General features: G+C 41.4%; 1 long non-coding RNA gene across 3 annotated transcripts in view; it reads right to left on the bottom strand.

Moving 5' to 3' along the window:
* The window catches only part of LOC116154738 (uncharacterized), a 263959-nt gene that overhangs the window by 135448 nt on the left and 112337 nt on the right, over positions 1 to 16174 (bottom strand). The window contains exon 2 of one of the 3 annotated variants that reach the window (XR_010382196.1): positions 11421 to 11525. The exons of 1 other annotated variant lie outside the window; for it this stretch is intronic. This is a non-coding gene — a long non-coding RNA (uncharacterized LOC116154738). Of the gene's footprint in view, positions 1 to 11420; positions 11844 to 16174 lie in introns of those variants that run through there. One more of the 3 variants, XR_010382194.1, reaches the window with a different exon arrangement.

Genomic DNA, 16174 nt, shown 5'->3' with positions numbered 1-16174 from the left:
TTCTCATTTGCCAGCACCGATGCAGTATCAGTAAGTGTACATATATTTTCTTCTATTCAATTAAAACTTGGGGGAGAGGGGTGGTAGACCCACATGCTCAATTTGTCATTTTACACCTAATTTTCTGTTCTTAAACAGTTCTGTTTGATGTTTCCAGCAACTTAGGCTTCCATCTCCTCCACCTAGCCATTCACTTAGCTTCTTTCTCTCTTCGCTGCTTTTCACCGAAAAGCAAAACCAAAAACAACAACAACAACAAAACCCACTAATAAACAAAAGCCTCCTTTTTTCTTTTTTTTTTTTTTATGTTAACAAATTTTGCTCTCTTTAATCCCTATCCTGAGCCCTGGGCCTCTGTTTGCATTTCTGGACTCTGAGTGCCCTGGGTAACTTCAGTGAGTCTTGTGCTAGAGATGGCTCCCCCCCAGAGAAGAAAGCGCCCTACGCCCCCTGGTGCGAGTCACAGCAGCTCTGCTGGGGGGTATACACAGCTACAGGTGGTTTGGGCTCCCCTTAGATTCTATCTTAAACTAAACAGAAGAACCATACTGGCAGCCTCATATGCATGTGGGAGGAAGCGAGTATCGAAACACAGGGGGAGAAAGTGCCATCTGATTTCTCCTTCAGTCTTTTCCTGACACACGGACTCTGGGTTCTCGTTCACAGCAACGTCCAAGCTGTGTCCTGACCAAAGAGCCCCAAGAGGTCGAAGTGAGTGAATGGTTACTATGCATTGATATCTCTTTCCTCTTATAATTGTTCACTGGACTTGTTTCCACCTAAGAATACATTTTCTTACGTATTTTCTCGGTGTGTAGAAAACAGTAAGAGTGAAAAATCATTTTGTCAACAGCCATCCAAAATTATGGAACTCAGAGAGTGGGACTGAGGAGGCAACTGGCTGGGGATATATATCTTATTACCTACTAAGGTAATAAAGCATTTTCCTGCTTTAATTTAGAAAGCAGCATTGCTTGGGGCTTCCCGGGAGAGAAGGGGACAAATCAATTAACACAGCTCACTGACTGAACTGCCAGCCCCAAATCCTTCCTTTCCCGCTTCTTTACTACCGTCCCTCCCCCTGCCGTCCCTTCTTCTTCCCATTCTTCCTTCCTTTCTTCCATCTGTCCGTCTATCAATATTTATTGAGTATCTAAAACGTACCGGGAGTTTTCCCAGGGGTTGTAAACATAAAGGTGACTAAGAAAGGGCACTCTGGCTTTTCAGATCTCACTGTCCAGCGGGGCGGGCAGTCACGACCACAGACAGTAATGACGCAGCCCCTGCGGTCCAACAACCGCTATAACCGAAGTGTGTACGACACACCGTGGGGACACAATGATCACCTATTGTATTTCATCAAGATGATGAAATCTGACCTGTAAGGAGTTTTTTCAGGTGAGACACAAGGAACGGCAGAGGTGACAGTACAGTACATGCAAATGCCTGGAGGAGTTACAGGGCAAGAGATGCCTGAGGCGCGGTGGCAAGCACAGTGTGACCAGAGCCCTGAGTGCACCCGCACACCGCCCCAGTGGACGCTCACGGGCACGATGGGACCCCCCTGTCATGAGCTTTGTGTTCCATGTCCAGAAATTCGCAACATACGCTGACAAAGCAAAGGGTTATAAGCAAGGAGGCAGCATTAAAATTTATTTTTTTGGAAGGTAACTCTTAGTCTGCTCAGGCTGCCACAACCAAATATATAGTCTGGGTGGCTGAAACGAGATACTTATTTTCTCACAGTCCTGGAGGCTAGAATTCTCAGACCAGGGTGCCAGCACGGTCAGGTTCTCCTGAGAGCTCTCTTTCTGGCTTGCACAGGGTCACCTTCTTGCCGTGTCCTCACGTGGGAAAAAGAGAGAGAGAGCTCTCTGCTGCCTCTTAAGAGCACTAATCCTATCATAAGGGCCCCATCCGCACAACCGCACCTAAGTTTAATTACCTCCTGAAGGCCCCATCTTCAAAAGCCAACACACTGGGTATTAGGGCCTTAACATAGGAATTGGCTGATGGGGGAGGGGATCCTACACAAAGAAATCCAGAGTAGATCTCCTGCAGGGGTGTGGAAACTTAGATGAGGCGGTGGCTGCTGGTAAAACCAGCGTGAATGAGTATTTATAAAGTGAACAATTAAGCAAAGCAAACCGAGAGACTGTCAGTGTGGATAAAAAATATATTCATTTGATAGATATTTCTGGGATACCAGTAACAGATTTTTTACTTCATCTGACATGAAGACTGAGAAAGAAGGAGAATTCAAAGATAAGAGGAGTTAATTTAACGCACAGGGCCAATGTTAAAGTCATATAATTGCATAGCTTGCCCTTGAACTTTGACTTCTCATCTCTGTGGACCCTATAAGGTTGCTTCACTATAGCATTTAGTCTTCAACTTCTTCTTTTTTTTTTTAATTGAAGTACAATGTGCCAATCTCTGGTGTACAGCACAATGTCCCAGTCATGCATATACATACATATATTTATTCTCATATTCTTTTTCATTGAAGGTTATTATAAAATACTGAATATAGTTCCCTGTGCCATACAGAAGAAATCTGTTTTTTTAAAATCTATTTTTATATATAGTGGCTAACATTTGCAAATCTCAAACTCAGACACAGTAAACAATCTTAGGATTACCAGGAGGAAGAGGGTGGGAAGGGATAAATTTGGGAGTCCTGCACTTCTTAATGGTAACTATTTAGATTCAATCGCCAATTCTGGAACTTTTACGTAACCTTCTTGCCTTCAAGCTTAAACAAATACAACAGTATTTTATACATTGAAGAAACAAATCCTTTGAGTGTCAAAGCTGCATTCCCAACAGAATCGACTTCTCTTTGCACGGGTTTGGAGACCTTCCCTGTTTACATCAAACCCTGGAGATCACTAGTGAGGCCGAGCACTCTGGGGAAGTCAGCCAATGTCAGCCAGCAAGACAGACTGGGAATCTTGGCTTGTCCACTCTTAGTGGGATGTTATGTCTCTCATTAGAGGTTGAGAAAATGTAGCCGGGCTGTTAGAGGCCAAAACGAGTCAGGAAAATGATGAAATCTCAGCAATCCAGTGAGGTCATCTGAGTGTTCATAAGTAGGAGAGATGAGGAAACAGGCAGAAGATGAAGTCTCTCCAGAAGAGGGAGAGGAAAGCAAACGGAAAGCAAGAAGAGGGGCAGGGTCAGTGCAACAAGATGAGTAGCCTTTGGTGAACAGTGGGTTTATTTTAAGGAAAATTAATAGAGGATCATGAGCACCTATTGATCGCTCCAGTTCTGTGCCGGTGATGCAGGAGAGCACAAAAGCAGTTCAAGATCTGAGCCCTACCACCAAGGACATTTACATCTTATTCTCCTCTTTTCAGCATTTCCAGCCCCACTCATCTTCTCTCCTTTCTACAAATCAATTCAAAGTGGCATCAGAATTACAGAATACCGAGAAAACACGTTCAAGTGCTTTGCACTTCTCTTCCCCCACACTCTGTATCCCATCATTTAGCCCTCTCATTAATACATGGATATGTATGCCTCTTTCAATACACTTATCTTAACTGTAAGCTTCGTAAGAGCAGAAATTAAATAAAAATAAGTACCTCCAGCCCCCGGTAGCCTAGCACAGTGCCATATGCACAATGAGATCTTAATACTAATTGATGTTCAGTTCTGGCCGGAATGACTGGTAAATAACAATTTTATGAGGGAACAATTGAAGGCAAGCTTTGTACCTTGGCATTTGCATCTCTAAAGCAGCAATATAACTCACTCATTTTATTACTGAACTTTTCCATTTAAGATACAAAAAGCAGAAAATGAATCCCGACCCTGGGATTTTTTTTCATACTTAGTTGATCCTTTTATAAAGCGTTCCTGTTCCACTGCACTTTCCTAGACTCTTCCATCTCATTAAATCTGTGCCTCTAGGAGGTCATAAGAATACATTAATTTACCAAGGTAAATTTAATCAGGTATTTTACAGCATTATTTAGTATTAGTATCTTCAACTCAATTAAATAGGCATTTATTTTAGAACGTACTATGTGTCATTATTTTGTTTTTATGATGGAGAAACAGAAGACATAACAGACTGTGCTCCTTAAAAAATTTCAGCGAGGAGAAAGAAAATGAGACCTACATAAACATGAGGTTAAATGTCATTACCAAGTGCCGTGTGAAAAAGCTGCAAAGTGACCCTTCCACCAGGATTGTGGAGAGCACAGCTTTCACTGGGAGCCAACAAAAGCAGGAACTCACGGACATGGAGATCCCCGAACAGAACCACCATCGAAGCGGAAAAGAGAGGTTAGAGGATTCGGAGGGATCGGAGGGTTGGGGGTGGGGGTGGGGTGTGGAGAAGTAAAAGCAAAGGAAAGAAGATTCATGGAGCCTGCATAAAAAGTCATGAGCTCCCGTCTGGCTGGGGCAACCGGGGAGGTTTCGGAGGGAACAGCGGCAGGCAGGCGGATAGAAAAGACCAGAATATAAAGGACTTTTAATATTGACTTGTTTTAACTTGTATTGAATAAATCAAATAATCCCAACCTCCCAGCATAAATATTTCATTCTTCTGCTGTCGTTGGAGGTGTCTCTATTAGAAATGCTTCTTAGTAGAACAGACCAGTCACTCTGTTAAAGGTTTGGAGCCAGCCAACCTTTCTCTATTTTTCACTCCTTTGAAGTTATGTGATATCAGGCAAATTACTTAAACTCGCTGAAACTCACTTTTTAAATCTATAAAATGGGGACTGTATTACCCATTTCAAAGCGTGTTATAAAGATCAAATTAAATTATGCAATGCTGTGATACTGTGATTTATAATCAGAACTACATATTTGGTCTTCCTCCAGTTTCCGGCAAAAAGCCCCTAAAACCAAGGGAATCCCCTAACAGAATAGAGCAATAAAGATGCCTTTTGTTATGTTACTGAAGTTACTTTCGGAAAGCCCTAAGGTAAAGAAAGGATGGGGCCGGTTGCCAGAGGAACCAACCTTGAGTAGAGGGTTAGAAATTTCAGTCCCACCCTCTGATTTCCAGGATGGGAGGGGGTTGGGGAGTGAATCAATTACCCAATGGCCAATGATTTAATCAATCATGCTTAGGTAATGAAGCTGGCATAAGTCTCCCCCCGACCAAAAAAAAAAGGGTTTGGAGACCTTTGGCTGGGGTACACGAGGAGTTGTGGGGAGGGTGGTGCTCCTGGAGAGAGCATGGAAGCTCCACAACTCTCCCCCACACCTTGCCCTGTGCATCTCTCCCATCTGATGGCTCCTGAGTTGTATCCTTCTATAATAAACCAATGACCTAGTAAGTAAAATGTTTCTGTGAGTTCTATGAGCCACTCTAGCAAATTAATTGAACCTAAGGAGGGGATCGTTGGAACCTCTAGTCCATGGCCAGGCAGTGAGAAGCACAGGTAATGTCCTGGGCTTGAGCCTTACATATGAACTAGGCGGGGAGTGAGGTGCAGACAGTCTTGTAGGACTGAAACCTTAACCTGTGAAATCCGATGCATCTCCAGACAGACCTAGTGTCAGAACTGGGTTGAACTGTAGGACACCCAGGTGGTTCTGAGAATTGCTTGAATATACGTGAAACCTGTACCCCAGCCCACTCATCCCCACCCCACCCCGCCACGGGAATTAGTGACCAGAATTATACATATATATGCATATAAAGTCCACAGCCCAATACCTAATGCACATTCAATAAATGCTGGCTGCTACTGTTGCTATGATAGTTACTCCCTCCTGGTCACCCTGCAGATGCTCCTAACTTCTTAGAGCTCCGTATACTCATTTCTTTGGGCTATTGTCAAAATCAAGGAAGGTAACTTTGAGCATCACTAGATGCTCAAAAAATATGGCTATTTCCATCATTTTATTACAGTATCTTTACTACCTTTGTGTTGCTACTATATATTTAACTTGATACATATGACATAATATATAGACATATTATATATATGATATAATGTAATTGTTGAATACCAATTTCATATTATTAAGTGACTTCTATATAAAAAGCCACTGTGCTGGAAGCTAGTAAGTATATACTGATAAACTAGAGCAGTTGTTGGCAAACTATGATTGGCAGGACAAATCTAGTCTGCCACTTCTTTTCATAAGCTCAATTTTATTAGAGCACAGCCACACTTATTCTGATGTACTGTCGACGGCTGCTTTTGCACTACAGCAGTGAAGTTGAGCAGTTGTGATGGTCTGCATGGCCCGTAAAATCTGAAGCATTTACTATATGTACACACTATATATACACACACACATATACACGCTATATATATAGCCCTTTATTGAAAATGTTTGCCAACCCCTAAATTAGACTATTTCTCTCCTAGAGAAGTTTTTGATCTGGTGAACTGAGCTAAACAGACATAAACATCTTAGAATACACACTTCATAAGAGTAGTCGAGACAGATTTCACAGATGAAAGTAACTAATCCATTTAAGCTCATCAAAAGAGAATTTACTATAGCAGTGGTAGCATCTGGAATCAGTTTTTCTTAAAGCTAGTATTTATTAAATAATTTCATTTGGTTATTAGTTCATTCAATAAATACCCATTAACAGTCTCTTATATGCCAGCCACTGTTTTGAGTGCTTGGAATTTGGCAACAAACAGAATGGACAAAGACCTTGCTCTCATGGGACGTACATTCTAGTGGGACAGGCAATACACAAACAAACAAATACTATGTAACATGTCAGTTGTGTTAAAGAAAAAGAAGCAAGGTAAAAAGAGAAGAGTGGAGACAGTGGGTACTCTTAAGATGGTTAGGGAAGACGTCTTTGAAGAAGTGACGTTTAGTAGGGACCTAAGGGAATAAGTCTCGCATGTGTCTGGGGAAGAGCATTCTAGGCGGAAGGACAGTAGGTACAGAGGTCCTGAGCTGCACCGCCTAAGGTGTCAGAGAAAACTTTCTATGTTTTACCATTGCTTAAGAGCTTTAAATGTTAAGAACACATTATCACATTTAAGTCTCCCAGTAACATGACGATACATGAAAACTATCATCCCCACTTTGCAAACGTAGAATTTAGGTCTAGAGAGACTACGTACCTAACCTAAAGTCACAGAGCCTTCACACGGTAGCGCATGAACCCCAGACTCTGACTCCAAAAGCAGTGCTCTAAACTGCTGCATTACACTTGCCTTGAAGAATATGCAGAAACGTAGCGGATGCAGGCGTGATTTCTACATGAACAAAGAGAGAGTACAAAAGAATGTATTTCTGATGTGAGTTGCGTTTGGATAAGAGCAAAATTCCTAATTTGGCTTTCACGTGGACTGTGTATGGAACATTAAATAAGATAAAGTTCAGAAAAATAGGTTGAGGACACATTGTGGAGCCCTCTTGGACAGTGTATTCTTAATTCAGTTGGTAAAGGGAATCATTCAAGGGTCTGGGAGAGGGGACTAGGTGGGGCAGTGCTTTGGAAAGGTCAGTCTGGCAACTCGGGGCTGTGGTGGGTCTGTGCCAGGAAGGCTGGGGGCAGCGGAGCTAGCTCAGAATTTATCGCACCAGCACAGACGAGCTGCAAGGAGGAGGCGAACAGGGGTGGTGGAGCTGGTAACGGAGAGGAGGGAGGAGCGAGCTGGACTTCAGAGGCAGAATCTTTACGATGTGACAACCGACTGGCATCAGGAAGGTGAAGAATTCAGAGGTGCCTGTGATGTGCCAAGCCTCAGAGGATCCAACCATGAAAAGAAAGAGGGAGAAGGAACTAGAGCAGAGGAGAAATTTTGGTTAGAATATGTGGCGGCGACTCTCTGGCAGAAGGGGATGTTGATCAATGACCTAAGACATGAGACTTGAGGTGTAGAACTGGGAATCATCTGCGAAGAAGTGACAGGTGGCACTAGATGAGATGATGAGATTATCAGGGCAGGAGTGCGAAATAAAAAATAACGGCCTGAGACCAGAAACTTTATGGAAAGCACATGTTTAGGAGAAAGAAGGAAAGAGAAACAGGCTCTCCAGGCTGTAACAATGATAGCTAACATTTATCAATCATTTACCATATTTAAAGCAGGAGTCTAAGTGCTTTACATATATTAACACATGGATAATGAATTGGCTTGGAAGGCAGGAAAAACAGAGTACCAAGAAGGGAGAGCTCTCTTTAGAAATCCCTCCGGGTCTGGCAGCCTTTGGGGTGGGTGACAGAGGGTGATGAGGAGGGCAAGGCTGGGCATTCAGAGCTCTGAGACCTCCACACACTCCGTGCTTGAACTAGAACTTCAACGGTTGTGTTCCATGTAAGATTTCATTAGGGAAAAAGCCACGGGGCTCTGTGGCTAAAAGCACCCTGAAGTCTGGCAGCTTAGGGTCTGAGAAAGGAATGCACTCATAGGCAAACTTTCCCAGAGGTGAGGAAGGAGGAGTGACCAAGGTTGTGGGAATAATCACAAACAGATAAGCAGGGGGGTATCTGTTAGATGTTTAAGGGGAAAAGAAAGGGTGGGGTGGCTCCTCTGGCCATCGAGAGCGAGACTATAAACGGGCCAGCATACTGTCTTAGGATTGTCCTCTTGAGGTCAGCGGTCATGAATGTGAAGTGACAGCAGTCAGCGTGTCACTTACTGAGCCTGCTCTGATATCCTGGGACAGCAAACATGAAAAGGAAGCGAAAAGAATTTGACCTTCCTTTATATACATTATCTCATTTAATCTCCATTACACTATTATAAAGCAGGTCTTATCGTCGTATATGTATGTAAATGGCTTGGTGATAACCACTCTACTCAAATAAAAGACAGGTATTAAAATGACCCGTCCCTTCTAACGCAACATCCTAACTGGATACTTATGCCCAAGTACAGCCTTCTCCCTTCCCCTAGCTGGGGCCCAGGCCGAGCCTGAAGGCCCCTGATGGGGAGGGCGATGCGGTGTTCTCGTCTCTCTGCTGCTGCCTCTCTTACTCCAGTAGTGACTAGAGTTTCCGACCCCTGCAGCTCCAGCCCAGAGGCAGAAGGGGTTTAGAGGAAAGGAGACAGTCTTCCTTTGCGTAGGGATGTCAGGACTCTCTGGGTAAAACTCTTTTTATCCTAAGCGGGCCCTGGTAGATTCTGCCTGAGAACCTCCTCCTGGAAGCCCCTGGGCAGAGGGCCCCTGGACACAGGCAGCGCTGCTCCTCTGACCACCGCTGAGCATCCCCCCTCCCGCTCTTGCCCTCAGGAGCTGCTGCATCCTGCACTTCACCTGTAGTTTGTTTGGTTGGTTTTGTTTGTTTGTTTGTTTGTTCATTCAGGTTATCTTACCTAGGCTGGAAGACCCTGGGAGTCCCTTTTAAAATTATACTGGGTCAGCTGTCTCCCATGGACAACTTGGCCTTTGGGAAACGCATGCACCCTTGTGCTGCTGGGATAAAAGTACAGCTTGTTCCCAGAGTAGCCTTATTTCTACTTGCTCTTCCCTTCCAGGGGCACCTTCCAACCTCCTAAGACCCCCTGAAGCCTATTTCACTTGATGAAGGAGGTGAAATTCTATGGTGCTGCAAAAACTCTTTCCACAGAGTTCTCATTACTCTCCAGCCTCCTCACTTACAGAGGCCAGAGGTAAGAGATTGTTAAGGCTGCCTGAAATAGTTTCACATCCGTTTAGCATGTCCTGATTAGGTGGACTAGCTCTTTGATTTAGGATACAAGGTAACTTGGTACCTTTTATATTGTTCTCAGTCTTTGGGACCTCAGCTGAAATAGAGACAAAAAGAATCCCAATGTATCATGTTCTCTGATGTAAAAGCATTGTTAACAGTGATAACCACTTGGCAGCACGCTTTGGAATGCTTGTGGCATCGTGGTTAAATAACTGCTTTTCTGCTTACTGTGGCAAGTCTCTGCGGAAACATCCATCTCTATTTTTATGATTTTTACAACACCTTTGCTTCACACTTATTTGATCTCCTTGTTCCCAGTGACTTCTGTTTTCATGCCACCTCCCTCAACCTTGGATTCTGGCATTGCTGATAGTCCCCAACCTACAGATGACACATTTTCTTAATAACCTCAAACCCATTCCACTGTCTCAGTACTCAGCTAAGGAACTTGCTTTATTGTGCACTGAAAAAAAGTAAAGCAATTGGAAAAGGCTTTCAATAAGTTCCCACCACCATGACTACCTACTCACCCACATCTGTGCTCAGACACGCTGACTTGCCTTCTGTTACTAGAAAGGAATTGTTAATACTCCTATTAAGGTCAATCAATCCCCTCCTCCAAACATACACATTCACACACTTTAGATCTGATCCCTCACCCACTCAAGAATATTGTCAATATTTTCTTATATCAACCATTTTTCCATTTCTTCCAGCATTACAGACATGGTATTGAATCTACCATCTTGAAAACAACAAAAACCTTTTACGGCCCCTTATGTCTTCCTAGTTACAATTTCATTTCTTTGTTCCTCTTTGCAATGAAATGCCTGAGCAGCTGTGTATATTCATTGCTGTCAATTCTTCTCCTCCCATTCTGCCTTGGTTCCAGATTTTTATCCCTTCCACTCCCTTGAAATAGCTCTTACCAAATCACCAATGGCCTACAGGTGGTTAAGTTCAATGGTCAAGTCTCGGCCCTCTTCTCATTCTAACGATCCACTGCATTTGACAAAGTTGATTACTTCTTCTTTCTTGAGGGGAAGGGAACTTTAGACTCAGGGCGTCTAAAACCCCTCTGTCTTGGATCTCCTCCTCCTCACTGGCTACTCCTACTTACCTACTTCTTTGGCTTTTTTTTTCTCCCCCCAATCCTCCTGGTCTTAAATGATGAATGCTGCCAGGGCTCTTTCTTTAAACCTCTTTTCTGTCCACACTCACTTCCTGTGTGATCATACCCACTCTCAGGACTGTAAGCCTTTGCACTGATAACTTCCAACTTGATACCTCAAGTCTGGCTCTCTCTCTTGAACAACACATTTATATATTCAACTACCTACTTTACATTTAAGAGGCATCTCAAACTCAAGATAGCCAAAATAGACATTTCTGGTTTTCTTCCAAGACCTGCTCCTTCTGCAATCATACGCATAACAGTAAATGCAACTCTATGCTTCAGTTAACTTAGGTTAAAAACTCTGGAACCATCCTTGAACATCCCCTCCAAACAGACCTCACCTTCAAAAGACAGGTATTTTCCACTTACCACTAGTGTTTCTGAGCATTAGATGTTCGGCACAAGAAAGTTAACCAGGAGCCTATTTCACGTTATTTCAGTGGAAAAAATATATATTGAATTATGTGAAACCAAAAGCTGCCAACCAGATTTTTAAAGTGTGCCTATAACATTAAAACTTTGGTTGTAAAATGCTTTATAATATTTCATGGTAAATAATATTGGTCAGAAAAAAAAATTCAGGCAAAAACTTACAGTAAAAGTCAGACAATTCCCTGTAGTACATTTACTTACCAAGTGAAGTGGACACTGGAGGCTTGGCACAAGTTGAGAAGGAAGACAGGGGAAAGGGTACAGCTGTCTTTGTCACCTGCTATGCAACGTGACGGTGCTGACAATCTGGGTGATAAACAGGCAATTTCAGACGAGTTATCAGACTCAGAGTAACTGATAGAGATTCTCTGTCATTTGGGTATTTGTAAAGACTTGAAAAGATATTTGACATGATTGGATAAAAAATGCAAAATGGAGCGGTACTACATTTTCAATATTTTTTGAACAGAGTTATAAGGGATGTGCCACCTTAAAAAAGTAAAGCTTCTCATCCTGTCATCCTCATGTTTAAGGTTAATATTTATCATTGATTCTAAATAGGACTCTGTAATGCCTCTGAACATCACAGCATCTTAGAGGAACATCCTCTTTTTGACATTTGGTTCTTACTCCAATATCTACACATGAATCTGATACTGTACCCACTGTTTTTCAGTTTCCAGTTGCGGTTTCTCCTGCATATTATATTTTTTGTAATGTTTTATTAAGCTTAGGGGGCATAAATATTAATTTTTCCTACATTAGCACAGTCTTAAAACATATTGGGAGATATGTGTATAGTATGTAATGTGGGTATTCAAAAACCAAGAGGTGTGCTAGTGGGAAAACATTCACTAGGAAGATTTTGCATTGGATGTCCCTGTATATTCAAAATTGAACCACTTCTTCCCATATAACATCACTGTCAACCTTTTCCAGGCACCCATTCCCTCTGCTTGGACTATCCAAGCATCCTTCTCACTGTTCTTGTTATTGATATCCCTTCTCTCTTCCAGTTTATAACACACATAATCCTTTTAAAACATGGGTCAAATCATGTTGCCCCTCTGTTCCAATTGCTGTGATTAACTTTATTTACTTAGAATAATGACCATCTTTCAAAGGTCCACAGACTTCTCTCCTACCCCTCTGCCCCTTACCACTCTACTCCACCCACAAAGGTCTCTCTGCCAGTCCTCAAATGGTCAAAATGCACTCCTGCCTCAGAGCCTTTGCACTTGCTACTGCCTTTGCCTGGGTCACTCTTCCCTGTGCTATCTACGGGCCTCGCTCCCTTACTTCTCATTAAAAGTTTTCCCTGACATTCTATATTAATAGTAACAGCCTATTGTCCGCTATGCTCTCTTTTTCTTTGTCCTGTTTGTTATTTTCAACAGTGCTTATCACCTAATGTGTATCAAGGGGGGTCTTATGAGGTATCACTTCCACTGGAACACCGGGGCTGGCAGGGGCTCTGTTCATAACTATGCTGAGGTTACAAGTCTATTCTCTACCACTTCCTATGAAAATGTAAGCACCAGGAGGGCAAGGACTTCATCTGTATTGGTCACAGCTGTATGACAAGATTCTTCAAGTTTCTGACACATAGGAGATATTTAGTAAATAAACATTTATTAAATGAATAAATCAGTGAATAAATGTGCTGGTTTGGTGTCTATTCTATTTAAAACAGAATTATAAGAATGATCTGTGAATTTTTTCCCAGGGAGCATCCTTTCCTCTCCAGATGTCCATGCTTTCTATGGAAGAAATTCAATATGGGAGATATTTCCTAGGAAACACAAAACTGGCATTTTTTAGACAAAATAAGGCTGTCAATCTTATTCTAATTTAGAGGAATTTAACTGAGGCATCCTAATTTAGAATCCCACTTAAAATGCTAACCCAATATATGCCTATCTTTTAAATAGGTAAATTGTTATGGTTTTATATAAAGAATTTCTTACAAATTCAGTTTCATGTTGCGTGATTTAGTAAAGGGAAGTGTAATTTCCATGAGGCAGTGTTATTTTTCAAAATTCCTAGTCCTATGGTTTAAGCTCTAGTATATTACATATCACGGAAGTCAAATCCTTCACTCCACATCTCAGTTTCAGACTGAAAATTGTTTTATTTTTAGTGATCCTGTAGTCTTCATCAAACAGCAGCACAAAGCTATTTGCTCGTTTTTTATGGTGCACAAAATCCTGACCTGTTCACTCTCTGAAAGTGATGATGAATGAAATTTACTAGATAGATACTAAATGACTGTAGTTCAAACAAGGCCATGCTGTTTATCTGGCATGTTCTGTTTGGGCATGAAAAAAAATAAGGCCGAAGTTGAAATTCCTAGGTGTAATTCCAGCAGATTGTAAAGGATTCACTGTATTCTTCACCTGGCCTGAGTTTCAAATTGAATATTTAATTCATTTAGTAGCAGAAGTTCATTAACCTTTACTGGACTTTGTGCAGTAATAAGCACAAATCATTACTGTTTTCGCCTCTGATGCCTGCAATATTTAAAACATAATAGGACATTTTTATAACCAAAGATATTGAGAAAGACAAAACAGCACAAGTAAACAAGAAAAATGATCCTAAATACATTATGGTGCCATTCTATGCAATGTTTTAATCTTAATAAAAGAAACATTTTAAGCTGTATTGCCTAGGAAACTCTGCTTTTACTTCACTGTGAAAGAACTCTGAAGTATTGCTGTGTACGTGTGCATGTAAGGCTCCTCAAGTCTTTGAGATGTCATTTCCAGAAAGAGTTTAACGTACCAAATAGATGGAGTACAACAAGGTACCTGCATTTAAAAATGCACAAAAATATATGTGAGAGTCTCCCTAGTTTTGTGAAAATCTTTCTGAAGCCCTGTAAATCCCTCTTTGTGTTTGAGTAGAATACATGTGATCCTGGAAATTCCACTTAGTGAAAAATAGCTTCTTTAAAAATGTTCATAGAATTTTATGAGTCTCCTGATATTACCTAAAAATCATTTGAAAGACTATACCCCATTCATTAAGCTTGAGAAAAAGACTTGGAAACAACTAATTTCAGTAAAAAGCAACAATACGTTTCCACAATGTATAATTCTAACTCATATAAACACAAACCATAATAATATGTCTTCTGAGGTTCTCCTACTACCTCAATGGTATAATTGCTTCTTTATTAATCTCTAGTCTCAGTTGTTTTTATTAATAATTTTCTTTACAACATAATCCACACTAAATATTCTAACCTGGAAATATTAGGTTGCAAAGAACAGATACCATGAAAGTTAACTTGGGAAGACTGGTAAAGATGGTTGTCATAAGAAAACAATTTCTCATATTTAATATTTGCTCCTCTCCAATTTTAACTTGCACATGATTTTGTGTATCTGTGATACGGACACTGGTTATGTGTTATATTACCTGGTTATGCCACCCTTGAGCTAAGGATCTAACCAACGACTAACAAAAGGTTCCATCTCTTAAGTTTCACGTCTTATGAAAGAGAGTCTGAATGACTGCTGGTGAGGTGACCAACCCTTTCATTAATCAGTCAGAGGTAACTGTCATTAATCATATGGTAGGAGTGATGGGCTTGATACTTCACATATAATGTGATGTCAAACCAACTTGAATTTTACTTTTTCACTTTACTTTCATAGTAGAAAATGCATCAGTGGAGCTCCAAAATTAGTCAGGTGATGCAAAAAGGCCCTCTGCTAGTCACCGGAAGAGTACTGGGAGCGTGTCTTCCATATTTATTCTTTCCTCTGTCTTTACGCCATGACTATTTCTTTTTGTTCCTGACATTACTTCTTTGTTCTTGTGAATTCCAAGATCAAATTGCTTTGAGAAACAAATATTTGTTGTTCTAAATGTTTCCATGGTCACCTGCAGTGATCCAAGTTTTGATTTGAAAGGGACTTGGCAACACTCCCAAAAGCTGAGTAACAAGTGCTTAACCTACTAGACGCACTTCCTAGCATTTGTCCTGAAGGCAAATTGGTGCTTTCCACCTCTGGCCTTCCTACCGTGGAGGACATTGGACACAATTCTTTTCCCATCTCATGAGAACAAATATGTTCTCATGCTCTCCAGAGTCTGTTTTTATTTCCTTGGTACGCATTTTCAATTTTTCTACTGAAAACTTCTCTCTCAGTTTCTAATTGAATCCAACCCTGGTTGTTTTGTAAAGGGCCTTGAGAATGAGGCAGAATCACTCCCTAGTGGTTCCTTAAATGATCTCTATGGCTATTCACTCAAATGCTGTGGTTCTAAATCCTCCTTAGAGTAACCTTTGTGCTATTCTTCTTGACCTATGAAGGGAAAGAAACACCTCAAAGCTGTGGAATTATTTGAAATATCAATAGAGGTAAAGAGCCATTATCAGACTTCCCACAGTTCAAGGACTTTACGAGTTTTAAGTTAGCCCACGTGAATGGATTTGGTCTTCTCAGGTAAACAGAGGCCCATCGCTAATCTACGGGGAGAGAAAGGTCACAAAAGTTTCTGCTTCTGCCCAAAGGGAGACTGAACCTCCTGCATGCGTTTCAGAAAATATATAGCACATTTGGAGGAAACAGAAACAAGCCAAAAGGGTTGGGGAAATGATAGCTTTAAGAACTTGTTCGTAAGTTTCAATATCTCTGCACTGTTTTCCCCATAGGAATTCAGCAGCAATGGGAATAGTCTGTGAATAGGTACTGGGCTCAGATCTTTGACTCTGCAAAGAAAGATTCTACAAAGCATGGTCCCCAGATGCCTGACACAGCTTTGGGGAAAGTTATCTTTGATATGTACATAACATGGCATGGTGAGAGAAATAATAGGAAGTTCACCCTCCATTCCATACAAATATAATGCGACAATAAACAATAAACAGAAGTAAGTGCTGAGAGCCCACTGGGAAGGAAGGCTGTGAAGAAGTGATGGTCTTACAGGTGGGAAAAACTGGT

The sequence above is a fragment of the Camelus dromedarius genome, chromosome 9 (genome assembly GCF_036321535.1).
Source record: "Camelus dromedarius isolate mCamDro1 chromosome 9, mCamDro1.pat, whole genome shotgun sequence".
In the NCBI taxonomy this organism is placed as follows: Eukaryota; Metazoa; Chordata; class Mammalia; order Artiodactyla; family Camelidae; genus Camelus; species Camelus dromedarius.
The sequence above is the reverse complement of the archived record's forward strand: the minus strand, read 5'-3'. Positions and strand labels throughout refer to the sequence as shown.